This window comes from Triturus cristatus, chromosome 5_2 (genome assembly GCF_964204655.1).
Source record: "Triturus cristatus chromosome 5_2, aTriCri1.1, whole genome shotgun sequence".
Taxonomy (NCBI): domain Eukaryota; kingdom Metazoa; phylum Chordata; class Amphibia; order Caudata; family Salamandridae; genus Triturus; species Triturus cristatus.
The window spans coordinates 576765746-576792699 of record NC_140588.1 but is presented as its reverse complement, the minus strand read 5'-3'; the positions used below and the strand labels follow the sequence as shown (position 1 = coordinate 576792699).

General features: G+C 53.4%; 19 non-coding genes across 19 annotated transcripts; 7 read left to right on the top strand and 12 right to left on the bottom strand.

The window, feature by feature from the left end:
• The first annotated feature begins 794 nt into the window (after nucleotides 1-794).
• Nucleotides 795-866, top strand: TRNAE-CUC (transfer RNA glutamic acid (anticodon CUC)). The gene has a single exon. It is a non-coding gene; the product is annotated as a tRNA-Glu (tRNA).
• Nucleotides 867-1992: 1126 nt separating this feature from the next.
• On the bottom strand, nucleotides 1993-2075 carry TRNAL-UAA (transfer RNA leucine (anticodon UAA)). The gene has a single exon. It is a non-coding gene; the product is annotated as a tRNA-Leu (tRNA).
• A 945-nt stretch (nucleotides 2076-3020) lies between these two features.
• On the top strand, nucleotides 3021-3092 carry TRNAE-CUC (transfer RNA glutamic acid (anticodon CUC)). The gene has a single exon. It is a non-coding gene; the product is annotated as a tRNA-Glu (tRNA).
• Nucleotides 3093-4218: 1126 nt separating this feature from the next.
• On the bottom strand, nucleotides 4219-4301 carry TRNAL-UAA (transfer RNA leucine (anticodon UAA)). Its single transcript has one exon. It is a non-coding gene; the product is annotated as a tRNA-Leu (tRNA).
• A 2143-nt stretch (nucleotides 4302-6444) lies between these two features.
• Nucleotides 6445-6527, bottom strand: TRNAL-UAA (transfer RNA leucine (anticodon UAA)). The gene has a single exon. It is a non-coding gene; the product is annotated as a tRNA-Leu (tRNA).
• A 945-nt stretch (nucleotides 6528-7472) lies between these two features.
• Nucleotides 7473-7544, top strand: TRNAE-CUC (transfer RNA glutamic acid (anticodon CUC)). The gene has a single exon. It is a non-coding gene; the product is annotated as a tRNA-Glu (tRNA).
• A 1126-nt stretch (nucleotides 7545-8670) lies between these two features.
• Nucleotides 8671-8753, bottom strand: TRNAL-UAA (transfer RNA leucine (anticodon UAA)). The gene has a single exon. It is a non-coding gene; the product is annotated as a tRNA-Leu (tRNA).
• Nucleotides 8754-10896: 2143 nt separating this feature from the next.
• On the bottom strand, nucleotides 10897-10979 carry TRNAL-UAA (transfer RNA leucine (anticodon UAA)). The gene has a single exon. It is a non-coding gene; the product is annotated as a tRNA-Leu (tRNA).
• Nucleotides 10980-11924: 945 nt separating this feature from the next.
• Nucleotides 11925-11996, top strand: TRNAE-CUC (transfer RNA glutamic acid (anticodon CUC)). The gene has a single exon. It is a non-coding gene; the product is annotated as a tRNA-Glu (tRNA).
• Nucleotides 11997-13122: 1126 nt separating this feature from the next.
• On the bottom strand, nucleotides 13123-13205 carry TRNAL-UAA (transfer RNA leucine (anticodon UAA)). Its single transcript has one exon. It is a non-coding gene; the product is annotated as a tRNA-Leu (tRNA).
• Nucleotides 13206-15354: 2149 nt separating this feature from the next.
• On the bottom strand, nucleotides 15355-15437 carry TRNAL-UAA (transfer RNA leucine (anticodon UAA)). The gene has a single exon. It is a non-coding gene; the product is annotated as a tRNA-Leu (tRNA).
• A 945-nt stretch (nucleotides 15438-16382) lies between these two features.
• Nucleotides 16383-16454, top strand: TRNAE-CUC (transfer RNA glutamic acid (anticodon CUC)). Its single transcript has one exon. It is a non-coding gene; the product is annotated as a tRNA-Glu (tRNA).
• Nucleotides 16455-17580: 1126 nt separating this feature from the next.
• On the bottom strand, nucleotides 17581-17663 carry TRNAL-UAA (transfer RNA leucine (anticodon UAA)). The gene has a single exon. It is a non-coding gene; the product is annotated as a tRNA-Leu (tRNA).
• A 945-nt stretch (nucleotides 17664-18608) lies between these two features.
• TRNAE-CUC (transfer RNA glutamic acid (anticodon CUC)) lies at nucleotides 18609-18680 on the top strand. Its single transcript has one exon. It is a non-coding gene; the product is annotated as a tRNA-Glu (tRNA).
• Nucleotides 18681-19806: 1126 nt separating this feature from the next.
• On the bottom strand, nucleotides 19807-19889 carry TRNAL-UAA (transfer RNA leucine (anticodon UAA)). Its single transcript has one exon. It is a non-coding gene; the product is annotated as a tRNA-Leu (tRNA).
• A 2149-nt stretch (nucleotides 19890-22038) lies between these two features.
• Nucleotides 22039-22121, bottom strand: TRNAL-UAA (transfer RNA leucine (anticodon UAA)). Its single transcript has one exon. It is a non-coding gene; the product is annotated as a tRNA-Leu (tRNA).
• A 945-nt stretch (nucleotides 22122-23066) lies between these two features.
• On the top strand, nucleotides 23067-23138 carry TRNAE-CUC (transfer RNA glutamic acid (anticodon CUC)). The gene has a single exon. It is a non-coding gene; the product is annotated as a tRNA-Glu (tRNA).
• Nucleotides 23139-24264: 1126 nt separating this feature from the next.
• On the bottom strand, nucleotides 24265-24347 carry TRNAL-UAA (transfer RNA leucine (anticodon UAA)). The gene has a single exon. It is a non-coding gene; the product is annotated as a tRNA-Leu (tRNA).
• A 2143-nt stretch (nucleotides 24348-26490) lies between these two features.
• TRNAL-UAA (transfer RNA leucine (anticodon UAA)) lies at nucleotides 26491-26573 on the bottom strand. Its single transcript has one exon. It is a non-coding gene; the product is annotated as a tRNA-Leu (tRNA).
• Nucleotides 26574-26954: the final 381 nt, after the last annotated feature.

Below are 26954 nucleotides of genomic sequence, written 5' to 3'. Positions count from 1 at the left end.
TTCCCCACTCGTACTTTATGGGCAATCTATACAGTGGAGTTAGCTTAGTCACAATAAGGAAGTGAGCAAGGCAGGCTCACAAGAGCATCTCCTCCCTGGTGGTCTAGTGGCTAGGATTCGGCGCTTTCACCGCCGCGGCCCGGGTTCGATTCCCGGTCAGGGAAGATCCCTCTAAGACATAGACGTGAGTAATTTGTCCACGCAGCTCAGCTTTTTTTAATCGAAGGTCCTTAAAAAGGCACCCCGACCTATAGACGAAAGCAGAGGAAAGGGGCTGGGTCCCCTGTGTCCCAGGTTGCTTTGCTCCCATTGCCCTCAGCCACCTTCATGCGCACGCAGTCCCCCACCCAGTCAGGTGCTCTATGTGGGCGTAAAGTGCAGTACCAGCTCATCAGAAAGGTAAATTGCTGGAAAACCCGGCTGCGATGTATACATCTACTTTGGAGCACTCTTCTCCCTTGCACTCTTGAATCGGTCATTCGCAATGTATTCTTCCAGCAAGCTGAATAACGAGGTAGGTGTGAGAAGGTGTACCAGCTGTCTTTGAGCTATCAGCGGCCACTAGGTGTCCCTCTTGTGATTTCCCGGGGATCCCGATTGTACAGGAATTCGTCGGTTCAGTAGCACGGGGGAGGGGATGGCCTGTGCTTGGAAGTGACAAACAGTCTGGTGGAATCATGAGTGTTTTTTCAAGTTCTGATTCATATTCGCTGTAGAATAAAATATGCTTTCAGCCCCCATGAGCTTTGTCACTAGGAGAGCAGTGTAGGAACTTTTGCTGTATGGCTGTGGGTTCCCTGGTGGTCTAGTGGTTAGGATTCGGCGCTCTCACCGCCGCGGCCCGGGTTCGATTCCCGGTCAGGGAACAGTCCTTCTTCTGCCCTTGAATGCTTTTCCTTCCCGCAGGTCAGGGCTTCTCAAAATGAATTTGCTTTTCTGACAAACAGTTTGCCTAGCATCCCGCAATCTGGCTCCTAATTTGATTTTCGCAAGGTTCCCTTTGAGTTGCTTTCCTCGGCGGGAGGAAAATCTCTTGTGCAAGGCTCTTGAGGAAGTGAGATTCTGTATTCCGAGGTGCGCTTCTTTTCGTAGGCTTCTGACCACATGGTGTGCGGCAGGAAGTCATCTTTGACAGGGCCGCAGGCTTTGTCTCCAAATGGCATCCCGGACCCACTGCAACCCACCTTTTTGCTGAAACGGAAGTCTGGTTCAGGGTAAGAAAAAGCTGAGCTGCACGTACCGAAAGCAGCAGAGCCCAGCGGCGGAGAGGGTGTGGCCAGGGCTGTCTGATTTGCATAGTGACCAGTGGCATCTTGGGAATGTACAGGCTTTGGAGCCTAACGGGTGCTGCAGGGGTCTGCCTGGCCGGAGAAATGCCTGTCTGGCGCTCCCCTCAGGACACACGTGTCTTCCGTTCGAGCATGGAGGGTGAGGGACATGGGTCACCCTCATATACAGGGGTGTGGGCATGGGCAGGATGGGGCGTGGGGGACCCGTCAGGGCATTGCCCGTTTGGAAGCCCGTTCAGAAGGCAAGAGGAGGCGGAGGCGGAGGCGGGAATCTCTGCTCAATTTTTTCCCGAGGCCTGGGGACAAGCCTTTGCACATTTGATCCAGCCGGGCCTGCATCAGCAGATCCTGCTCCGATGGCAAGGGAGAGCCTGCAGGTGTAAATCAAAGAAAGGGGAGAAATCCGCAAGAGGCGGGTTAACAAATTCCAGTGGCAGGCCCATGTTCCCCAGGAAGCAAGTACTTCCTCCTGCTACCTTCAGTGGGAAAAGACATAGGAGGTGTATTTCTCTAAGCAGGGGCTCTGCGTAGGTGGCACTGCATTGCTTTGGCAAACATCCATGCTAAGTGCAGAGTAGCAGCAGACCCCACAGCTGAGACGTGAATTGGGACTGTTAAGGAAGGGCACTGGGAGGGTGAGGAGGGCAGAGGAAAATGCTTTACAAAAGCATCTGCAAGTTCCTACACACCCACTGAAAACCCATACCAGGGATGGGGCTCGAACCCATGCGGACAACTGTCCATTGGATCTTAAGTCCAACGCCTTAACCACTCGGCCACCCTGGTGAGACCCTAGGTCCTGCCTTACTCAGCTCCCTTTTCATGCTGGCTGCTCCAGCGCAGGCTGTCCAGCAAGAGGTGATTGCAGAGTAAAAAGGCTTTTGCAGGAGGATAAAGGTAATTGCTTATGACAAACACACTGTGTGACACCTAACTTTTCCCCACTCGTACTTTATGGGCAATCTATACAGTGGAGTTAGCTTAGTCACAATAAGGAAGTGAGCAAGGCAGGCTCACAAGAGCATCTCCTCCCTGGTGGTCTAGTGGCTAGGATTCGGCGCTTTCACCGCCGCGGCCCGGGTTCAATTCCCGGTCAGGGAAGATCCCTCTAAGACGTAGACGTGCGTAATTTGTCCACGCAGCTCAGCTTTTTTTAATCGAAGGTCCTTAAAAAGGCACCCCGACCTATAGACGAAAGCAGAGGAAAGGGGCTGGGTCCCCTGTGTCCCAGGTTGCTTTGCTCCCATTGCCCTCAGCCACCTTCATGCGCACGCAGTCCCCCACCCAGTCAGGTGCTCTATGTGGGCGTAAAGTGCAGTACCAGCTCATCAGAAAGGTAAATTGCTGGAAAACCCGGCTGCGATGTATACATCTACTTTGGAGCACTCTTCTCCCTTGCACTCTTGAATCGGTCATTCGCAATGTATTCTTCCAGCAAGCTGAATAACGAGGTAGGTGTGAGAAGGTGTACCAGCTGTCTTTGAGCTATCAGCGGCCACTAGGTGTCCCTCTTGTGATTTCCCGGGGATCCCGATTGTACAGGAATTCGTCGGTTCAGTAGCACGGGGGAGGGGATGGCCTGTGCTTGGAAGTGACAAACAGTCTGGTGGAATCATGAGTGTTTTTTCAAGTTCTGATTCATATTCGCTGTAGAATAAAATATGCTTTCAGCCCCCATGAGCTTTGTCACTAGGAGAGCAGTGTAGGAACTTTTGCTGTATGGCTGTGGGTTCCCTGGTGGTCTAGTGGTTAGGATTCGGCGCTCTCACCGCCGCGGCCCGGGTTCGATTCCCGGTCAGGGAACAGTCCTTCTTCTGCCCTTGAATGCTTTTCCTTCCCGCAGGTCAGGGCTTCTCAAAATGAATTTGCTTTTCTGACAAACAGTTTGCCTAGCATCCCGCAATCTGGCTCCTAATTTGATTTTCGCAAGGTTCCCTTTGAGTTGCTTTCCTCGGCGGGAGGAAAATCTCTTGTGCAAGGCTCTTGAGGAAGTGAGATTCTGTATTCCGAGGTGCGCTTCTTTTCGTAGGCTTCTGACCACATGGTGTGCGGCAGGAAGTCATCTTTGACAGGGACGCAGGCTTTGTCTCCAAATGGCATCCCGGACCCACTGCAACCCACCTTTTTGCTGAAACGGAAGTCTGGTTCAGGGTAAGAAAAAGCTGAGCTGCACGTACCGAAAGCAGCAGAGCCCAGCGGCGGAGAGGGTGTGGCCAGGGCTGTCTGATTTGCATAGTGACCAGTGGCATCTTGGGAATGTACAGGCTTTGGAGCCTAACGGGTGCTGCAGGGGTCTGCCTGGCCGGAGAAATGCCTGTCTGGCGCTCCCCTCAGGACACACGTGTCTTCCGTTCGAGCATGGAGGGTGAGGGACATGGGTCACCCTCATATACAGGGGTGTGGGCATAGGCAGGATGGGGCGTGGGGGACCCGTCAGGGCATTGCCCGTTTGGAAGCCCGTTCGGAAGGCAAGAGGAGGCGGAGGCGGAGGCGGGAATCTCTGCTCAATTTTTTCCCGAGGCCTGGGGACAAGCCTTTGCACATTTGATCCAGCCGGGCCTGCATCAGCAGATCCTGCTCCGATGGCAAGGGAGAGCCTGCAGGTGTAAATCAAAGAAAGGGGAGAAATCCGCAAGAGGCGGGTTAACAAATTCCAGTGGCAGGCCCATGTTCCCCAGGAAGCAAGTACTTCCTCCTGCTCCCTTCAGTGGGAAAAGACATAGGAGGTGTATTTCTCTAAGCAGGGGCTCTGCGTAGGTGGCACTGCATTGCTTTGGGAAGCATCCATGCTAAGTGCAGAGTAGCAGCAGACCCCACAGCTGAGACGTGAATTTGGACTGTTAAGGAAGGGCACTGGGAGGGTGAGGAGGGCAGAGGAAAATGCTTTAAAAAAGCATCTGCAAGTTCCTACACACCCGCTGAAAACCCATACCAGGGATGGGGCTCGAACCCATGCGGACAACTGTCCATTGGATCTTAAGTCCAACGCCTTAACCACTCGGCCACCCTGGTGAGACCCTAGGCCCTGCCTTACTCAGCTCCCTTTTCATGCTGGCTGCTCCAGCGCAGGCTGTCCAGCAAGAGGTGATTGCAGAGTAAAAAGGCTTTTGCAGGAGGATAAAGGTAATTGCTTATGACAAACACACTGTGTGACACCTAACTTTTCCCCACTCGTACTTTATGGGCAATCTATACAGTGGAGTTAGCTTAGTCACAATAAGGAAGTGAGCAAGGCAGGCTCACAAGAGCATCTCCTCCCTGGTGGTCTAGTGGCTAGGATTCGGCGCTTTCACCGCCGCGGCCCGGGTTCGATTCCCGGTCAGGGAAGATCCCTCTAAGACGTAGACGTGCGTAATTTGTCCACGCAGCTCAGCTTTTTTTAATCGAAGGTCCTTAAAAAGGCACCCCGACCTATAGACGAAAGCAGAGGAAAGGGGCTGGGTCCCCTGTGTCCCAGGTTGCTTTGCTCCCATTGCCCTCAGCCACCTTCATGCGCACGCAGTCCCCCACCCAGTCAGGTGCTCTATGTGGGCGTAAAGTGCAGTACCAGCTCATCAGAAAGGTAAATTGCTGGAAAACCCGGCTGCGATGTATACATCTACTTTGGAGCACTCTTCTCCCTTGCACTCTTGAATCGGTCATTCGCAATGTATTCTTCCAGCAAGCTGAATAACGAGGTAGGTGTGAGAAGGTGTACCAGCTGTCTTTGAGCTATCAGCGGCCACTAGGTGTCCCTCTTGTGATTTCCCGGGGATCCCGATTGTACAGGAATTCGTCGGTTCAGTAGCACGGGGGAGGGGATGGCCTGTGCTTGGAAGTGACAAACAGTCTGGTGGAATCATGAGTGTTTTTTCAAGTTCTGATTCATATTCGCTGTAGAATAAAATATGCTTTCAGCCCCCATGAGCTTTGTCACTAGGAGAGCAGTGTAGGAACTTTTGCTGTATGGCTCTGGGTTCCCTGGTGGTCTAGTGGTTAGGATTCTGCGCTCTCACCGCCGCGGCCCGGGTTCGATTCCCGGTCAGGGAACAGTCCTTCTTCTGCCCTTGAATGCTTTTCCTTCCCGCAGGTCAGGGCTTCTCAAAATGAATTTGCTTTTCTGACAAACAGTTTGCCTAGCATCCCGCAATCTGGCTCCTAATTTGATTTTCGCAAGGTTCCCTTTGAGTTGCTTTCCTCGGCGGGAGGAAAATCTCTTGTGCAAGGCTCTTGAGGAAGTGAGATTCTGTATTCCGAGGTGCGCTTCTTTTCGTAGGCTTCTGACCACATGGTGTGCGGCAGGAAGTCATCTTTGACAGGGCCGCAGGCTTTGTCTCCAAATGGCATCCCGGACCCACTGCAACCCACCTTTTTGCTGAAACGGAAGTCTGGTTCAGGGTAAGAAAAAGCTGAGCTGCACGTACCGAAAGCAGCAGAGCCCAGCGGCGGAGAGGGTGTGGCCAGGGCTGTCTGATTTGCATAGTGACCAGTGGCATCTTGGGAATGTACAGGCTTTGGAGCCTAACGGGTGCTGCAGGGGTCTGCCTGGCCGGAGAAATGCCTGTCTGGCGCTCCCCTCAGGACACACGTGTCTTCCGTTCGAGCATGGAGGGTGAGGGACATGGGTCACCCTCATATACAGGGGTGTGGGCATGGGCAGGATGGGGCGTGGGGGACCCGTCAGGGCATTGCCCGTTTGGAAGCCCGTTCGGAAGGCAAGAGGAGGCGGAGGCGGAGGCGGGAATCTCTGCTCAATTTTTTCCCGAGGCCTGGGGACAAGCCTTTGCACATTTGATCCAGCCGGGCCTGCATCAGCAGATCCTGCTCCGATGGCAAGGGAGAGCCTGCAGGTGTAAATCAAAGAAAGGGGAGAAATCCGCAAGAGGCGGGTTAACAAATTCCAGTGGCAGGCCCATGTTCCCCAGGAAGCAAGTACTTCCTCCTGCTACCTTCAGTGGGAAAAGACATAGGAGGTGTATTTCTCTAAGCAGGGGCTCTGCGTAGGTGGCACTGCATTGCTTTGGCAAACATCCATGCTAAGTGCAGAGTAGCAGCAGACCCCACAGCTGAGACGTGAATTGGGACTGTTAAGGAAGGGCACTGGGAGGGTGAGGAGGGCAGAGGAAAATGCTTTACAAAAGCATCTGCAAGTTCCTACACACCCACTGAAAACCCATACCAGGGATGGGGCTCGAACCCATGCGGACAACTGTCCATTGGATCTTAAGTCCAACGCCTTAACCACTCGGCCACCCTGGTGAGACCCTAGGTCCTGCCTTACTCAGCTCCCTTTTCATGCTGGCTGCTCCAGCGCAGGCTGTCCAGCAAGAGGTGATTGCAGAGTAAAAAGGCTTTTGCAGGAGGATAAAGGTAATTGCTTATGACAAACACACTGTGTGACACCTAACTTTTCCCCACTCGTACTTTATGGGCAATCTATACAGTGGAGTTAGCTTAGTCACAATAAGGAAGTGAGCAAGGCAGGCTCACAAGAGCATCTCCTCCCTGGTGGTCTAGTGGCTAGGATTCGGCGCTTTCACCGCCGCGGCCCGGGTTCAATTCCCGGTCAGGGAAGATCCCTCTAAGACGTAGACGTGCGTAATTTGTCCACGCAGCTCAGCTTTTTTTAATCGAAGGTCCTTAAAAAGGCACCCCGACCTATAGACGAAAGCAGAGGAAAGGGGCTGGGTCCCCTGTGTCCCAGGTTGCTTTGCTCCCATTGCCCTCAGCCACCTTCATGCGCACGCAGTCCCCCACCCAGTCAGGTGCTCTATGTGGGCGTAAAGTGCAGTACCAGCTCATCAGAAAGGTAAATTGCTGGAAAACCCGGCTGCGATGTATACATCTACTTTGGAGCACTCTTCTCCCTTGCACTCTTGAATCGGTCATTCGCAATGTATTCTTCCAGCAAGCTGAATAACGAGGTAGGTGTGAGAAGGTGTACCAGCTGTCTTTGAGCTATCAGCGGCCACTAGGTGTCCCTCTTGTGATTTCCCGGGGATCCCGATTGTACAGGAATTCGTCGGTTCAGTAGCACGGGGGAGGGGATGGCCTGTGCTTGGAAGTGACAAACAGTCTGGTGGAATCATGAGTGTTTTTTCAAGTTCTGATTCATATTCGCTGTAGAATAAAATATGCTTTCAGCCCCCATGAGCTTTGTCACTAGGAGAGCAGTGTAGGAACTTTTGCTGTATGGCTGTGGGTTCCCTGGTGGTCTAGTGGTTAGGATTCGGCGCTCTCACCGCCGCGGCCCGGGTTCGATTCCCGGTCAGGGAACAGTCCTTCTTCTGCCCTTGAATGCTTTTCCTTCCCGCAGGTCAGGGCTTCTCAAAATGAATTTGCTTTTCTGACAAACAGTTTGCCTAGCATCCCGCAATCTGGCTCCTAATTTGATTTTCGCAAGGTTCCCTTTGAGTTGCTTTCCTCGGCGGGAGGAAAATCTCTTGTGCAAGGCTCTTGAGGAAGTGAGATTCTGTATTCCGAGGTGCGCTTCTTTTCGTAGGCTTCTGACCACATGGTGTGCGGCAGGAAGTCATCTTTGACAGGGACACAGGCTTTGTCTCCAAATGGCATCCCGGACCCACTGCAACCCACCTTTTTGCTGAAACGGAAGTCTGGTTCAGGGTAAGAAAAAGCTGAGCTGCACGTACCGAAAGCAGCAGAGCCCAGCGGCGGAGAGGGTGTGGCCAGGGCTGTCTGATTTGCATAGTGACCAGTGGCATCTTGGGAATGTACAGGCTTTGGAGCCTAACGGGTGCTGCAGGGGTCTGCCTGGCCGGAGAAATGCCTGTCTGGCGCTCCCCTCAGGACACACGTGTCTTCCGTTCGAGCATGGAGGGTGAGGGACATGGGTCACCCTCATATACAGGGGTGTGGGCATAGGCAGGATGGGGCGTGGGGGACCCGTCAGGGCATTGCCCGTTTGGAAGCCCGTTCGGAAGGCAAGAGGAGGCGGAGGCGGAGGCGGGAATCTCTGCTCAATTTTTTCCCGAGGCCTGGGGACAAGCCTTTGCACATTTGATCCAGCCGGGCCTGCATCAGCAGATCCTGCTCCGATGGCAAGGGAGAGCCTGCAGGTGTAAATCAAAGAAAGGGGAGAAATCCGCAAGAGGCGGGTTAACAAATTCCAGTGGCAGGCCCATGTTCCCCAGGAAGCAAGTACTTCCTCCTGCTCCCTTCAGTGGGAAAAGACATAGGAGGTGTATTTCTCTAAGCAGGGGCTCTGCGTAGGTGGCACTGCATTGCTTTGGGAAGCATCCATGCTAAGTGCAGAGTAGCAGCAGACCCCACAGCTGAGACGTGAATTTGGACTGTTAAGGAAGGGCACTGGGAGGGTGAGGAGGGCAGAGGAAAATGCTTTAAAAAAGCATCTGCAAGTTCCTACACACCCGCTGAAAACCCATACCAGGGATGGGGCTCGAACCCATGCGGACAACTGTCCATTGGATCTTAAGTCCAACGCCTTAACCACTCGGCCACCCTGGTGAGACCCTAGGCCCTGCCTTACTCAGCTCCCTTTTCATGCTGGCTGCTCCAGCGCAGGCTGTCCAGCAAGAGGTGATTGCAGAGTAAAAAGGCTTTTGCAGGAGGATAAAGGTAATTGCTTATGACAAACACACTGTGTGACACCTAACTTTTCCCCACTCGTACTTTATGGGCAATCTATACAGTGGAGTTAGCTTAGTCACAATAAGGAAGTGAGCAAGGCAGGCTCACAAGAGCATCTCCTCCCTGGTGGTCTAGTGGCTAGGATTCGGCGCTTTCACCGCCGCGGCCCGGGTTCGATTCCCGGTCAGGGAAGATCCCTCTAAGACGTAGACGTGCGTAATTTGTCCACGCAGCTCAGCTTTTTTTAATCGAAGGTCCTTAAAAAGGCACCCCGACCTATAGACGAAAGCAGAGGAAAGGGGCTGGGTCCCCTGTGTCCCAGGTTGCTTTGCTCCCATTGCCCTCAGCCACCTTCATGCGCACGCAGTCCCCCACCCAGTCAGGTGCTCTATGTGGGCGTAAAGTGCAGTACCAGCTCATCAGAAAGGTAAATTGCTGGAAAACCCGGCTGCGATGTATACATCTACTTTGGAGCACTCTTCTCCCTTGCACTCTTGAATCGGTCATTCGCAATGTATTCTTCCAGCAAGCTGAATAACGAGGTAGGTGTGAGAAGGTGTACCAGCTGTCTTTGAGCTATCAGCGGCCACTAGGTGTCCCTCTTGTGATTTCCCGGGGATCCCGATTGTACAGGAATTCGTCGGTTCAGTAGCACGGGGGAGGGGATGGCCTGTGCTTGGAAGTGACAAACAGTCTGGTGGAATCATGAGTGTTTTTTCAAGTTCTGATTCATATTCGCTGTAGAATAAAATATGCTTTCAGCCCCCATGAGCTTTGTCACTAGGAGAGCAGTGTAGGAACTTTTGCTGTATGGCTCTGGGTTCCCTGGTGGTCTAGTGGTTAGGATTCTGCGCTCTCACCGCCGCGGCCCGGGTTCGATTCCCGGTCAGGGAACAGTCCTTCTTCTGCCCTTGAATGCTTTTCCTTCCCGCAGGTCAGGGCTTCTCAAAATGAATTTGCTTTTCTGACAAACAGTTTGCCTAGCATCCCGCAATCTGGCTCCTAATTTGATTTTCGCAAGGTTCCCTTTGAGTTGCTTTCCTCGGCGGGAGGAAAATCTCTTGTGCAAGGCTCTTGAGGAAGTGAGATTCTGTATTCCGAGGTGCGCTTCTTTTCGTAGGCTTCTGACCACATGGTGTGCGGCAGGAAGTCATCTTTGACAGGGCCGCAGGCTTTGTCTCCAAATGGCATCCCGGACCCACTGCAACCCACCTTTTTGCTGAAACGGAAGTCTGGTTCAGGGTAAGAAAAAGCTGAGCTGCACGTACCGAAAGCAGCAGAGCCCAGCGGCGGAGAGGGTGTGGCCAGGGCTGTCTGATTTGCATAGTGACCAGTGGCATCTTGGGAATGTACAGGCTTTGGAGCCTAACGGGTGCTGCAGGGGTCTGCCTGGCCGGAGAAATGCCTGTCTGGCGCTCCCCTCAGGACACACGTGTCTTCCGTTCGAGCATGGAGGGTGAGGGACATGGGTCACCCTCATATACAGGGGTGTGGGCATGGGCAGGATGGGGCGTGGGGGACCCGTCAGGGCATTGCCCGTTTGGAAGCCCGTTCGGAAGGCAAGAGGAGGCGGAGGCGGAGGCGGGAATCTCTGCTCAATTTTTTCCCGAGGCCTGGGGACAAGCCTTTGCACATTTGATCCAGCCGGGCCTGCATCAGCAGATCCTGCTCCGATGGCAAGGGAGAGCCTGCAGGTGTAAATCAAAGAAAGGGGAGAAATCCGCAAGAGGCGGGTTAACAAATTCCAGTGGCAGGCCCATGTTCCCCAGGAAGCAAGTACTTCCTCCTGCTACCTTCAGTGGGAAAAGACATAGGAGGTGTATTTCTCTAAGCAGGGGCTCTGCGTAGGTGGCACTGCATTGCTTTGGCAAACATCCATGCTAAGTGCAGAGTAGCAGCAGACCCCACAGCTGAGACGTGAATTGGGACTGTTAAGGAAGGGCACTGGGAGGGTGAGGAGGGCAGAGGAAAATGCTTTACAAAAGCATCTGCAAGTTCCTACACACCCACTGAAAACCCATACCAGGGATGGGGCTCGAACCCATGCGGACAACTGTCCATTGGATCTTAAGTCCAACGCCTTAACCACTCGGCCACCCTGGTGAGACCCTAGGTCCTGCCTTACTCAGCTCCCTTTTCATGCTGGCTGCTCCAGCGCAGGCTGTCCAGCAAGAGGTGATTGCAGAGTAAAAAGGCTTTTGCAGGAGGATAAAGGTAATTGCTTATGACAAACACACTGTGTGACACCTAACTTTTCCCCACTCGTACTTTATGGGCAATCTATACAGTGGAGTTAGCTTAGTCACAATAAGGAAGTGAGCAAGGCAGGCTCACAAGAGCATCTCCTCCCTGGTGGTCTAGTGGCTAGGATTCGGCGCTTTCACCGCCGCGGCCCGGGTTCAATTCCCGGTCAGGGAAGATCCCTCTAAGACGTAGACGTGCGTAATTTGTCCACGCAGCTCAGCTTTTTTTAATCGAAGGTCCTTAAAAAGGCACCCCGACCTATAGACGAAAGCAGAGGAAAGGGGCTGGGTCCCCTGTGTCCCAGGTTGCTTTGCTCCCATTGCCCTCAGCCACCTTCATGCGCACGCAGTCCCCCACCCAGTCAGGTGCTCTATGTGGGCGTAAAGTGCAGTACCAGCTCATCAGAAAGGTAAATTGCTGGAAAACCCGGCTGCGATGTATACATCTACTTTGGAGCACTCTTCTCCCTTGCACTCTTGAATCGGTCATTCGCAATGTATTCTTCCAGCAAGCTGAATAACGAGGTAGGTGTGAGAAGGTGTACCAGCTGTCTTTGAGCTATCAGCGGCCACTAGGTGTCCCTCTTGTGATTTCCCGGGGATCCCGATTGTACAGGAATTCGTCGGTTCAGTAGCACGGGGGAGGGGATGGCCTGTGCTTGGAAGTGACAAACAGTCTGGTGGAATCATGAGTGTTTTTTCAAGTTCTGATTCATATTCGCTGTAGAATAAAATATGCTTTCAGCCCCCATGAGCTTTGTCACTAGGAGAGCAGTGTAGGAACTTTTGCTGTATGGCTGTGGGTTCCCTGGTGGTCTAGTGGTTAGGATTCGGCGCTCTCACCGCCGCGGCCCGGGTTCGATTCCCGGTCAGGGAACAGTCCTTCTTCTGCCCTTGAATGCTTTTCCTTCCCGCAGGTCAGGGCTTCTCAAAATGAATTTGCTTTTCTGACAAACAGTTTGCCTAGCATCCCGCAATCTGGCTCCTAATTTGATTTTCGCAAGGTTCCCTTTGAGTTGCTTTCCTCGGCGGGAGGAAAATCTCTTGTGCAAGGCTCTTGAGGAAGTGAGATTCTGTATTCCGAGGTGCGCTTCTTTTCGTAGGCTTCTGACCACATGGTGTGCGGCAGGAAGTCATCTTTGACAGGGACGCAGGCTTTGTCTCCAAATGGCATCCCGGACCCACTGCAACCCACCTTTTTGCTGAAACGGAAGTCTGGTTCAGGGTAAGAAAAAGCTGAGCTGCACGTACCGAAAGCAGCAGAGCCCAGCGGCGGAGAGGGTGTGGCCAGGGCTGTCTGATTTGCATAGTGACCAGTGGCATCTTGGGAATGTACAGGCTTTGGAGCCTAACGGGTGCTGCAGGGGTCTGCCTGGCCGGAGAAATGCCTGTCTGGCGCTCCCCTCAGGACACACGTGTCTTCCGTTCGAGCATGGAGGGTGAGGGACATGGGTCACCCTCATATACAGGGGTGTGGGCATAGGCAGGATGGGGCGTGGGGGACCCGTCAGGGCATTGCCCGTTTGGAAGCCCGTTCGGAAGGCAAGAGGAGGCGGAGGCGGAGGCGGGAATCTCTGCTCAATTTTTTCCCGAGGCCTGGGGACAAGCCTTTGCACATTTGATCCAGCCGGGCCTGCATCAGCAGATCCTGCTCCGATGGCAAGGGAGAGCCTGCAGGTGTAAATCAAAGAAAGGGGAGAAATCCGCAAGAGGCGGGTTAACAAATTCCAGTGGCAGGCCCATGTTCCCCAGGAAGCAAGTACTTCCTCCTGCTCCCTTCAGTGGGAAAAGACATAGGAGGTGTATTTCTCTAAGCAGGGGCTCTGCGTAGGTGGCACTGCATTGCTTTGGGAAGCATCCATGCTAAGTGCAGAGTAGCAGCAGACCCCACAGCTGAGACGTGAATTTGGACTGTTAAGGAAGGGCACTGGGAGGGTGAGGAGGGCAGAGGAAAATGCTTTAAAAAAGCATCTGCAAGTTCCTACACACCCGCTGAAAACCCATACCAGGGATGGGGCTCGAACCCATGCGGACAACTGTCCATTGGATCTTAAGTCCAACGCCTTAACCACTCGGCCACCCTGGTGAGACCCTAGGCCCTGCCTTACTCAGCTCCCTTTTCATGCTGGCTGCTCCAGCGCAGGCTGTCCAGCAAGAGGTGATTGCAGAGTAAAAAGGCTTTTGCAGGAGGATAAAGGTAATTGCTTATGACAAACACACTGTGTGACACCTAACTTTTCCCCACTCGTACTTTATGGGCAATCTATACAGTGGAGTTAGCTTAGTCACAATAAGGAAGTGAGCAAGGCAGGCTCACAAGAGCATCTCCTCCCTGGTGGTCTAGTGGCTAGGATTCGGCGCTTTCACCGCCGCGGCCCGGGTTCGATTCCCGGTCAGGGAAGATCCCTCTAAGACGTAGACGTGCGTAATTTGTCCACGCAGCTCAGCTTTTTTTAATCGAAGGTCCTTAAAAAGGCACCCCGACCTATAGACGAAAGCAGAGGAAAGGGGCTGGGTCCCCTGTGTCCCAGGTTGCTTTGCTCCCATTGCCCTCAGCCACCTTCATGCGCACGCAGTCCCCCACCCAGTCAGGTGCTCTATGTGGGCGTAAAGTGCAGTACCTGCTCATCAGAAAGGTAAATTGCTGGAAAACCCGGCTGCGATGTATACATCTACTTTGGAGCACTCTTCTCCCTTGCACTCTTGAATCGGTCATTCGCAATGTATTCTTCCAGCAAGCTGAATAACGAGGTAGGTGTGAGAAGGTGTACCAGCTGTCTTTGAGCTATCAGCGGCCACTAGGTGTCCCTCTTGTGATTTCCCGGGGATCCCGATTGTACAGGAATTCGTCGGTTCAGTAGCACGGGGGAGGGGATGGCCTGTGCTTGGAAGTGACAAACAGTCTGGTGGAATCATGAGTGTTTTTTCAAGTTCTGATTCATATTCGCTGTAGAATAAAATATGCTTTCAGCCCCCATGAGCTTTGTCACTAGGAGAGCAGTGTAGGAACTTTTGCTGTATGGCTCTGGGTTCCCTGGTGGTCTAGTGGTTAGGATTCTGCGCTCTCACCGCCGCGGCCCGGGTTCGATTCCCGGTCAGGGAACAGTCCTTCTTCTGCCCTTGAATGCTTTTCCTTCCCGCAGGTCAGGGCTTCTCAAAATGAATTTGCTTTTCTGACAAACAGTTTGCCTAGCATCCCGCAATCTGGCTCCTAATTTGATTTTCGCAAGGTTCCCTTTGAGTTGCTTTCCTCGGCGGGAGGAAAATCTCTTGTGCAAGGCTCTTGAGGAAGTGAGATTCTGTATTCCGAGGTGCGCTTCTTTTCGTAGGCTTCTGACCACATGGTGTGCGGCAGGAAGTCATCTTTGACAGGGCCGCAGGCTTTGTCTCCAAATGGCATCCCGGACCCACTGCAACCCACCTTTTTGCTGAAACGGAAGTCTGGTTCAGGGTAAGAAAAAGCTGAGCTGCACGTACCGAAAGCAGCAGAGCCCAGCGGCGGAGAGGGTGTGGCCAGGGCTGTCTGATTTGCATAGTGACCAGTGGCATCTTGGGAATGTACAGGCTTTGGAGCCTAACGGGTGCTGCAGGGGTCTGCCTGGCCGGAGAAATGCCTGTCTGGCGCTCCCCTCAGGACACACGTGTCTTCCGTTCGAGCATGGAGGGTGAGGGACATGGGTCACCCTCATATACAGGGGTGTGGGCATGGGCAGGATGGGGCGTGGGGGACCCGTCAGGGCATTGCCCGTTTGGAAGCCCGTTCGGAAGGCAAGAGGAGGCGGAGGCGGAGGCGGAGGCGGGAATCTCTGCTCAATTTTTTCCCGAGGCCTGGGGACAAGCCTTTGCACATTTGATCCAGCCGGGCCTGCATCAGCAGATCCTGCTCCGATGGCAAGGGAGAGCCTGCAGGTGTAAATCAAAGAAAGGGGAGAAATCCGCAAGAGGCGGGTTAACAAATTCCAGTGGCAGGCCCATGTTCCCCAGGAAGCAAGTACTTCCTCCTGCTCCCTTCAGTGGGAAAAGACATAGGAGGTGTATTTCTCTAAGCAGGGGCTCTGCGTAGGTGGCACTGCATTGCTTTGGGAAGCATCCATGCTAAGTGCAGAGTAGCAGCAGACCCCACAGCTGAGACGTGAATTGGGACTGTTAAGGAAGGGCACTGGGAGGGTGAGGAGGGCAGAGGAAAATGCTTTAAAAAAGCATCTGCAAGTTCCTACACACCCGCTGAAAACCCATACCAGGGATGGGGCTCGAACCCATGCGGACAACTGTCCATTGGATCTTAAGTCCAACGCCTTAACCACTCGGCCACCCTGGTGAGACCCTAGGCCCTGCCTTACTCAGCTCCCTTTTCATGCTGGCTGCTCCAGCGCAGGCTGTCCAGCAAGAGGTGATTGCAGAGTAAAAAGGCTTTTGCAGGAGGATAAAGGTAATTGCTTATGACAAACACACTGTGTGACACCTAACTTTTCCCCACTCGTACTTTATGGGCAATCTATACAGTGGAGTTGGCTTAGTCACAATAAGGAAGTGAGCAAGGCAGGCTCACAAGAGCATCTCCTCCCTGGTGGTCTAGTGGCTAGGATTCGGCGCTTTCACCGCCGCGGCCCGGGTTCGATTCCCGGTCAGGGAAGATCTCTCTAAGACGTAGACGTGTGTAATTTGTCCACGCAGCTCAGCTTTTTTTAATCGAAGGTCCTTAAAAAGGCACCCCGACCTATAGACGAAAGCAGAGGAAAGGGGCTGGGTCCCCTGTGTCCCAGGTTGCTTTGCTCCCATTGCCCTCAGCCACCTTCATGCGCACGCAGTCCCCCACCCAGTCAGGTGCTCTATGTGGGCGTAAAGTGCAGTACCAGCTCATCAGAAAGGTAAATTGCTGGAAAACCCGGCTGCGATGTATACATCTACTTTGGAGCACTCTTCTCCCTTGCACTCTTGAATCGGTCATTCGCAATGTATTCTTCCAGCAAGCTGAATAACGAGGTAGGTGTGAGAAGGTGTACCAGCTGTCTTTGAGCTATCAGCGGCCACTAGGTGTCCCTCTTGTGATTTCCCGGGGATCCCGATTGTACAGGAATTCGTCGGTTCAGTAGCACGGGGGAGGGGATGGCCTGTGCTTGGAAGTGACAAACAGTCTGGTGGAATCATGAGTGTTTTTTCAAGTTCTGATTCATATTCGCTGTAGAATAAAATATGCTTTCAGCCCCCATGAGCTTTGTCACTAGGAGAGCAGTGTAGGAACTTTTGCTGTATGGCTGTGGGTTCCCTGGTGGTCTAGTGGTTAGGATTCGGCGCTCTCACCGCCGCGGCCCGGGTTCGATTCCCGGTCAGGGAACAGTCCTTCTTCTGCCCTTGAATGCTTTTCCTTCCCGCAGGTCAGGGCTTCTCAAAATGAATTTGCTTTTCTGACAAACAGTTTGCCTAGCATCCCGCAATCTGGCTCCTAATTTGATTTTCGCAAGGTTCCCTTTGAGTTGCTTTCCTCGGCGGGAGGAAAATCTCTTGTGCAAGGCTCTTGAGGAAGTGAGATTCTGTATTCCGAGGTGCGCTTCTTTTCGTAGGCTTCTGACCACATGGTGTGCGGCAGGAAGTCATCTTTGACAGGGCCGCAGGCTTTGTCTCCAAATGGCATCCCGGACCCACTGCAACCCACCTTTTTGCTGAAACGGAAGTCTGGTTCAGGGTAAGAAAAAGCTGAGCTGCACGTACCGAAAGCAGCAGAGCCCAGCGGCGGAGAGGGTGTGGCCAGGGCTGTCTGATTTGCATAGTGACCAGTGGCATCTTGGGAATGTACAGGCTTTGGAGCCTAACGGGTGCTGCAGGGGTCTGCCTGGCCGGAGAAATGCCTGTCTGGCGCTCCCCTCAGGACACACGTGTCTTCCGTTCGAGCATGGAGGGTGAGGGACATGGGTCACCCTCATATACAGGGGTGTGGGCATGGGCAGGATGGGGCGTGGGGGACCCGTCAGGGCATTGCCCGTTTGGAAGCCCGTTCGGAAGGCAAGAGGAGGCGGAGGCGGAGGCGGGAATCTCTGCTCAATTTTTTCCCGAGGCCTGGGGACAAGCCTTTGCACATTTGATCCAGCCGGGCCTGCATCAGCAGATCCTGCTCCGATGGCAAGGGAGAGCCTGCAGGTGTAAATCAAAGAAAGGGGAGAAATCCGCAAGAGGCGGGTTAACAAATTCCAGTGGCAGGCCCATGTTCCCCAGGAAGCAAGTACTTCCTCCTGCTACCTTCAGTGGGAAAAGACATAGGAGGTGTATTTCTCTAAGCAGGGGCTCTGCGTAGGTGGCACTGCATTGCTTTGGCAAACATCCATGCTAAGTGCAGAGTAGCAGCAGACCCCACAGCTGAGACGTGAATTGGGACTGTTAAGGAAGGGCACTGGGAGGGTGAGGAGGGCAGAGGAAAATGCTTTACAAAAGCATCTGCAAGTTCCTACACACCCACTGAAAACCCATACCAGGGATGGGGCTCGAACCCATGCGGACAACTGTCCATTGGATCTTAAGTCCAACGCCTTAACCACTCGGCCACCCTGGTGAGACCCTAGGTCCTGCCTTACTCAGCTCCCTTTTCATGCTGGCTGCTCCAGCGCAGGCTGTCCAGCAAGAGGTGATTGCAGAGTAAAAAGGCTTTTGCAGGAGGATAAAGGTAATTGCTTATGACAAACACACTGTGTGACACCTAACTTTTCCCCACTCGTACTTTATGGGCAATCTATACAGTGGAGTTAGCTTAGTCACAATAAGGAAGTGAGCAAGGCAGGCTCACAAGAGCATCTCCTCCCTGGTGGTCTAGTGGCTAGGATTCGGCGCTTTCACCGCCGCGGCCCGGGTTCAATTCCCGGTCAGGGAAGATCCCTCTAAGACGTAGACGTGCGTAATTTGTCCACGCAGCTCAGCTTTTTTTAATCGAAGGTCCTTAAAAAGGCACCCCGACCTATAGACGAAAGCAGAGGAAAGGGGCTGGGTCCCCTGTGTCCCAGGTTGCTTTGCTCCCATTGCCCTCAGCCACCTTCATGCGCACGCAGTCCCCCACCCAGTCAGGTGCTCTATGTGGGCGTAAAGTGCAGTACCAGCTCATCAGAAAGGTAAATTGCTGGAAAACCCGGCTGCGATGTATACATCTACTTTGGAGCACTCTTCTCCCTTGCACTCTTGAATCGGTCATTCGCAATGTATTCTTCCAGCAAGCTGAATAACGAGGTAGGTGTGAGAAGGTGTACCAGCTGTCTTTGAGCTATCAGCGGCCACTAGGTGTCCCTCTTGTGATTTCCCGGGGATCCCGATTGTACAGGAATTCGTCGGTTCAGTAGCACGGGGGAGGGGATGGCCTGTGCTTGGAAGTGACAAACAGTCTGGTGGAATCATGAGTGTTTTTTCAAGTTCTGATTCATATTCGCTGTAGAATAAAATATGCTTTCAGCCCCCATGAGCTTTGTCACTAGGAGAGCAGTGTAGGAACTTTTGCTGTATGGCTGTGGGTTCCCTGGTGGTCTAGTGGTTAGGATTCGGCGCTCTCACCGCCGCGGCCCGGGTTCGATTCCCGGTCAGGGAACAGTCCTTCTTCTGCCCTTGAATGCTTTTCCTTCCCGCAGGTCAGGGCTTCTCAAAATGAATTTGCTTTTCTGACAAACAGTTTGCCTAGCATCCCGCAATCTGGCTCCTAATTTGATTTTCGCAAGGTTCCCTTTGAGTTGCTTTCCTCGGCGGGAGGAAAATCTCTTGTGCAAGGCTCTTGAGGAAGTGAGATTCTGTATTCCGAGGTGCGCTTCTTTTCGTAGGCTTCTGACCACATGGTGTGCGGCAGGAAGTCATCTTTGACAGGGACGCAGGCTTTGTCTCCAAATGGCATCCCGGACCCACTGCAACCCACCTTTTTGCTGAAACGGAAGTCTGGTTCAGGGTAAGAAAAAGCTGAGCTGCACGTACCGAAAGCAGCAGAGCCCAGCGGCGGAGAGGGTGTGGCCAGGGCTGTCTGATTTGCATAGTGACCAGTGGCATCTTGGGAATGTACAGGCTTTGGAGCCTAACGGGTGCTGCAGGGGTCTGCCTGGCCGGAGAAATGCCTGTCTGGCGCTCCCCTCAGGACACACGTGTCTTCCGTTCGAGCATGGAGGGTGAGGGACATGGGTCACCCTCATATACAGGGGTGTGGGCATAGGCAGGATGGGGCGTGGGGGACCCGTCAGGGCATTGCCCGTTTGGAAGCCCGTTCGGAAGGCAAGAGGAGGCGGAGGCGGAGGCGGGAATCTCTGCTCAATTTTTTCCCGAGGCCTGGGGACAAGCCTTTGCACATTTGATCCAGCCGGGCCTGCATCAGCAGATCCTGCTCCGATGGCAAGGGAGAGCCTGCAGGTGTAAATCAAAGAAAGGGGAGAAATCCGCAAGAGGCGGGTTAACAAATTCCAGTGGCAGGCCCATGTTCCCCAGGAAGCAAGTACTTCCTCCTGCTCCCTTCAGTGGGAAAAGACATAGGAGGTGTATTTCTCTAAGCAGGGGCTCTGCGTAGGTGGCACTGCATTGCTTTGGGAAGCATCCATGCTAAGTGCAGAGTAGCAGCAGACCCCACAGCTGAGACGTGAATTTGGACTGTTAAGGAAGGGCACTGGGAGGGTGAGGAGGGCAGAGGAAAATGCTTTAAAAAAGCATCTGCAAGTTCCTACACACCCGCTGAAAACCCATACCAGGGATGGGGCTCGAACCCATGCGGACAACTGTCCATTGGATCTTAAGTCCAACGCCTTAACCACTCGGCCACCCTGGTGAGACCCTAGGCCCTGCCTTACTCAGCTCCCTTTTCATGCTGGCTGCTCCAGCGCAGGCTGTCCAGCAAGAGGTGATTGCAGAGTAAAAAGGCTTTTGCAGGAGGATAAAGGTAATTGCTTATGACAAACACACTGTGTGACACCTAACTTTTCCCCACTCGTACTTTATGGGCAATCTATACAGTGGAGTTAGCTTAGTCACAATAAGGAAGTGAGCAAGGCAGGCTCACAAGAGCATCTCCTCCCTGGTGGTCTAGTGGCTAGGATTCGGCGCTTTCACCGCCGCGGCCCGGGTTCGATTCCCGGTCAGGGAAGATCCCTCTAAGACGTAGACGTGCGTAATTTGTCCACGCAGCTCAGCTTTTTTTAATCGAAGGTCCTTAAAAAGGCACCCCGACCTATAGACGAAAGCAGAGGAAAGGGGCTGGGTCCCCTGTGTCCCAGGTTGCTTTGCTCCCATTGCCCTCAGCCACCTTCATGCGCACGCAGTCCCCCACCCAGTCAGGTGCTCTATGTGGGCGTAAAGTGCAGTACCAGCTCATCAGAAAGGTAAATTGCTGGAAAACCCGGCTGCGATGTATACATCTACTTTGGAGCACTCTTCTCCCTTGCACTCTTGAATCGGTCATTCGCAATGTATTCTTCCAGCAAGCTGAATAACGAGGTAGGTGTGAGAAGGTGTACCAGCTGTCTTTGAGCTATCAGCGGCCACTAGGTGTCCCTCTTGTGATTTCCCGGGGATCCCGATTGTACAGGAATTCGTCGGTTCAGTAGCACGGGGGAGGGGATGGCCTGTGCTTGGAAGTGACAAACAGTCTGGTGGAATCATGAGTGTTTTTTCAAGTTCTGATTCATATTCGCTGTAGAATAAAATATGCTTTCAGCCCCCATGAGCTTTGTCACTAGGAGAGCAGTGTAGGAACTTTTGCTGTATGGCTCTGGGTTCCCTGGTGGTCTAGTGGTTAGGATTCTGCGCTCTCACCGCCGCGGCCCGGGTTCGATTCCCGGTCAGGGAACAGTCCTTCTTCTGCCCTTGAATGCTTTTCCTTCCCGCAGGTCAGGGCTTCTCAAAATGAATTTGCTTTTCTGACAAACAGTTTGCCTAGCATCCCGCAATCTGGCTCCTAATTTGATTTTCGCAAGGTTCCCTTTGAGTTGCTTTCCTCGGCGGGAGGAAAATCTCTTGTGCAAGGCTCTTGAGGAAGTGAGATTCTGTATTCCGAGGTGCGCTTCTTTTCGTAGGCTTCTGACCACATGGTGTGCGGCAGGAAGTCATCTTTGACAGGGCCGCAGGCTTTGTCTCCAAATGGCATCCCGGACCCACTGCAACCCACCTTTTTGCTGAAACGGAAGTCTGGTTCAGGGTAAGAAAAAGCTGAGCTGCACGTACCGAAAGCAGCAGAGCCCAGCGGCGGAGAGGGTGTGGCCAGGGCTGTCTGATTTGCATAGTGACCAGTGGCATCTTGGGAATGTACAGGCTTTGGAGCCTAACGGGTGCTGCAGGGGTCTGCCTGGCCGGAGAAATGCCTGTCTGGCGCTCCCCTCAGGACACACGTGTCTTCCGTTCGAGCATGGAGGGTGAGGGACATGGGTCACCCTCATATACAGGGGTGTGGGCATGGGCAGGATGGGGCGTGGGGGACCCGTCAGGGCATTGCCCGTTTGGAAGCCCGTTCGGAAGGCAAGAGGAGGCGGAGGCGGAGGCGGAGGCGGGAATCTCTGCTCAATTTTTTCCCGAGGCCTGGGGACAAGCCTTTGCACATTTGATCCAGCCGGGCCTGCATCAGCAGATCCTGCTCCGATGGCAAGGGAGAGCCTGCAGGTGTAAATCAAAGAAAGGGGAGAAATCCGCAAGAGGCGGGTTAACAAATTCCAGTGGCAGGCCCATGTTCCCCAGGAAGCAAGTACTTCCTCCTGCTCCCTTCAGTGGGAAAAGACATAGGAGGTGTATTTCTCTAAGCAGGGGCTCTGCGTAGGTGGCACTGCATTGCTTTGGGAAGCATCCATGCTAAGTGCAGAGTAGCAGCAGACCCCACAGCTGAGACGTGAATTGGGACTGTTAAGGAAGGGCACTGGGAGGGTGAGGAGGGCAGAGGAAAATGCTTTAAAAAAGCATCTGCAAGTTCCTACACACCCGCTGAAAACCCATACCAGGGATGGGGCTCGAACCCATGCGGACAACTGTCCATTGGATCTTAAGTCCAACGCCTTAACCACTCGGCCACCCTGGTGAGACCCTAGGCCCTGCCTTACTCAGCTCCCTTTTCATGCTGGCTGCTCCAGCGCAGGCTGTCCAGCAAGAGGTGATTGCAGAGTAAAAAGGCTTTTGCAGGAGGATAAAGGTAATTGCTTATGACAAACACACTGTGTGACACCTAACTTTTCCCCACTCGTACTTTATGGGCAATCTATACAGTGGAGTTAGCTTAGTCACAATAAGGAAGTGAGCAAGGCAGGCTCACAAGAGCATCTCCTCCCTGGTGGTCTAGTGGCTAGGATTCGGCGCTTTCACCGCCGCGGCCCGGGTTCGATTCCCGGTCAGGGAAGATCCCTCTAAGACGTAGACGTGAGTAATTTGTCCACGCAGCTCAGCTTTTTTTAATCGAAGGTCCTTAAAAAGGCACCCCGACCTATAGACGAAAGCAGAGGAAAGGGGCTGGGTCCCCTGTGTCCCAGGTTGCTTTGCTCCCATTGCCCTCAGCCACCTTCATGCGCACGCAGTCCCCCACCCAGTCAGGTGCTCTATGTGGGCGTAAAGTGCAGTACCAGCTCATCAGAAAGGTAAATTGCTGGAAAACCCGGCTGCGATGTATACATCTACTTTGGAGCACTCTTCTCCCTTGCACTCTTGAATCGGTCATTCGCAATGTATTCTTCCAGCAAGCTGAATAACGAGGTAGGTGTGAGAAGGTGTACCAGCTGTCTTTGAGCTATCAGCGGCCACTAGGTGTCCCTCTTGTGATTTCCCGGGGATCCCGATTGTACAGGAATTCGTCGGTTCAGTAGCACGGGGGAGGGGATGGCCTGTGCTTGGAAGTGACAAACAGTCTGGTGGAATCATGAGTGTTTTTTCAAGTTCTGATTCATATTCGCTGTAGAATAAAATATGCTTTCAGCCCCCATGAGCTTTGTCACTAGGAGAGCAGTGTAGGAACTTTTGCTGTATGGCTGTGGGTTCCCTGGTGGTCTAGTGGTTAGGATTCGGCGCTCTCACCGCCGCGGCCCGGGTTCGATTCCCGGTCAGGGAACAGTCCTTCTTCTGCCCTTGAATGCTTTTCCTTCCCGCAGGTCAGGGCTTCTCAAAATGAATTTGCTTTTCTGACAAACAGTTTGCCTAGCATCCCGCAATCTGGCTCCTAATTTGATTTTCGCAAGGTTCCCTTTGAGTTGCTTTCCTCGGCGGGAGGAAAATCTCTTGTGCAAGGCTCTTGAGGAAGTGAGATTCTGTATTCCGAGGTGCGCTTCTTTTCGTAGGCTTCTGACCACATGGTGTGCGGCAGGAAGTCATCTTTGACAGGGCCGCAGGCTTTGTCTCCAAATGGCATCCCGGACCCACTGCAACCCACCTTTTTGCTGAAACGGAAGTCTGGTTCAGGGTAAGAAAAAGCTGAGCTGCACGTACCGAAAGCAGCAGAGCCCAGCGGCGGAGAGGGTGTGGCCAGGGCTGTCTGATTTGCATAGTGACCAGTGGCATCTTGGGAATGTACAGGCTTTGGAGCCTAACGGGTGCTGCAGGGGTCTGCCTGGCCGGAGAAATGCCTGTCTGGCGCTCCCCTCAGGACACACGTGTCTTCCGTTCGAGCATGGAGGGTGAGGGACATGGGTCACCCTCATATACAGGGGTGTGGGCATGGGCAGGATGGGGCGTGGGGGACCCGTCAGGGCATTGCCCGTTTGGAAGCCCGTTCAGAAGGCAAGAGGAGGCGGAGGCGGAGGCGGGAATCTCTGCTCAATTTTTTCCCGAGGCCTGGGGACAAGCCTTTGCACATTTGATCCAGCCGGGCCTGCATCAGCAGATCCTGCTCCGATGGCAAGGGAGAGCCTGCAGGTGTAAATCAAAGAAAGGGGAGAAATCCGCAAGAGGCGGGTTAACAAATTCCAGTGGCAGGCCCATGTTCCCCAGGAAGCAAGTACTTCCTCCTGCTACCTTCAGTGGGAAAAGACATAGGAGGTGTATTTCTCTAAGCAGGGGCTCTGCGTAGGTGGCACTGCATTGCTTTGGCAAACATCCATGCTAAGTGCAGAGTAGCAGCAGACCCCACAGCTGAGACGTGAATTGGGACTGTTAAGGAAGGGCACTGGGAGGGTGAGGAGGGCAGAGGAAAATGCTTTACAAAAGCATCTGCAAGTTCCTACACACCCACTGAAAACCCATACCAGGGATGGGGCTCGAACCCATGCGGACAACTGTCCATTGGATCTTAAGTCCAACGCCTTAACCACTCGGCCACCCTGGTGAGACCCTAGGTCCTGCCTTACTCAGCTCCCTTTTCATGCTGGCTGCTCCAGCGCAGGCTGTCCAGCAAGAGGTGATTGCAGAGTAAAAAGGCTTTTGCAGGAGGATAAAGGTAATTGCTTATGACAAACACACTGTGTGACACCTAACTTTTCCCCACTCGTACTTTATGGGCAATCTATACAGTGGAGTTAGCTTAGTCACAATAAGGAAGTGAGCAAGGCAGGCTCACAAGAGCATCTCCTCCCTGGTGGTCTAGTGGCTAGGATTCGGCGCTTTCACCGCCGCGGCCCGGGTTCAATTCCCGGTCAGGGAAGATCCCTCTAAGACGTAGACGTGCGTAATTTGTCCACGCAGCTCAGCTTTTTTTAATCGAAGGTCCTTAAAAAGGCACCCCGACCTATAGACGAAAGCAGAGGAAAGGGGCTGGGTCCCCTGTGTCCCAGGTTGCTTTGCTCCCATTGCCCTCAGCCACCTTCATGCGCACGCAGTCCCCCACCCAGTCAGGTGCTCTATGTGGGCGTAAAGTGCAGTACCAGCTCATCAGAAAGGTAAATTGCTGGAAAACCCGGCTGCGATGTATACATCTACTTTGGAGCACTCTTCTCCCTTGCACTCTTGAATCGGTCATTCGCAATGTATTCTTCCAGCAAGCTGAATAACGAGGTAGGTGTGAGAAGGTGTACCAGCTGTCTTTGAGCTATCAGCGGCCACTAGGTGTCCCTCTTGTGATTTCCCGGGGATCCCGATTGTACAGGAATTCGTCGGTTCAGTAGCACGGGGGAGGGGATGGCCTGTGCTTGGAAGTGACAAACAGTCTGGTGGAATCATGAGTGTTTTTTCAAGTTCTGATTCATATTCGCTGTAGAATAAAATATGCTTTCAGCCCCCATGAGCTTTGTCACTAGGAGAGCAGTGTAGGAACTTTTGCTGTATGGCTGTGGGTTCCCTGGTGGTCTAGTGGTTAGGATTCGGCGCTCTCACCGCCGCGGCCCGGGTTAGATTCCCGGTCAGGGAACAGTCCTTCTTCTGCCCTTGAATGCTTTTCCTTCCCGCAGGTCAGGGCTTCTCAAAATGAATTTGCTTTTCTGACAAACAGTTTGCCTAGCATCCCGCAATCTGGCTCCTAATTTGATTTTCGCAAGGTTCCCTTTGAGTTGCTTTCCTCGGCGGGAGGAAAATCTCTTGTGCAAGGCTCTTGAGGAAGTGAGATTCTGTATTCCGAGGTGCGCTTCTTTTCGTAGGCTTCTGACCACATGGTGTGCGGCAGGAAGTCATCTTTGACAGGGACGCAGGCTTTGTCTCCAAATGGCATCCCGGACCCACTGCAACCCACCTTTTTGCTGAAACGGAAGTCTGGTTCAGGGTAAGAAAAAGCTGAGCTGCACGTACCGAAAGCAGCAGAGCCCAGCGGCGGAGAGGGTGTGGCCAGGGCTGTCTGATTTGCATAGTGACCAGTGGCATCTTGGGAATGTACAGGCTTTGGAGCCTAACGGGTGCTGCAGGGGTCTGCCTGGCCGGAGAAATGCCTGTCTGGCGCTCCCCTCAGGACACACGTGTCTTCCGTTCGAGCATGGAGGGTGAGGGACATGGGTCACCCTCATATACAGGGGTGTGGGCATAGGCAGGATGGGGCGTGGGGGACCCGTCAGGGCATTGCCCGTTTGGAAGCCCGTTCGGAAGGCAAGAGGAGGCGGAGGCGGAGGCGGGAATCTCTGCTCAATTTTTTCCCGAGGCCTGGGGACAAGCCTTTGCACATTTGATCCAGCCGGGCCTGCATCAGCAGATCCTGCTCCGATGGCAAGGGAGAGCCTGCAGGTGTAAATCAAAGAAAGGGGAGAAATCCGCAAGAGGCGGGTTAACAAATTCCAGTGGCAGGCCCATGTTCCCCAGGAAGCAAGTACTTCCTCCTGCTCCCTTCAGTGGGAAAAGACATAGGAGGTGTATTTCTCTAAGCAGGGGCTCTGCGTAGGTGGCACTGCATTGCTTTGGGAAGCATCCATGCTAAGTGCAGAGTAGCAGCAGACCCCACAGCTGAGACGTGAATTTGGACTGTTAAGGAAGGGCACTGGGAGGGTGAGGAGGGCAGAGGAAAATGCTTTAAAAAAGCATCTGCAAGTTCCTACACACCCGCTGAAAACCCATACCAGGGATGGGGCTCGAACCCATGCGGACAACTGTCCATTGGATCTTAAGTCCAACGCCTTAACCACTCGGCCACCCTGGTGAGACCCTAGGCCCTGCCTTACTCAGCTCCCTTTTCATGCTGGCTGCTCCAGCGCAGGCTGTCCAGCAAGAGGTGATTGCAGAGTAAAAAGGCTTTTGCAGGAGGATAAAGGTAATTGCTTATGACAAACACACTGTGTGACACCTAACTTTTCCCCACTCGTACTTTATGGGCAATCTATACAGTGGAGTTAGCTTAGTCACAATAAGGAAGTGAGCAAGGCAGGCTCACAAGAGCATCTCCTCCCTGGTGGTCTAGTGGCTAGGATTCGGCGCTTTCACCGCCGCGGCCCGGGTTCGATTCCCGGTCAGGGAAGATCCCTCTAAGACGTAGACGTGCGTAATTTGTCCACGCAGCTCAGCTTTTTTTAATCGAAGGTCC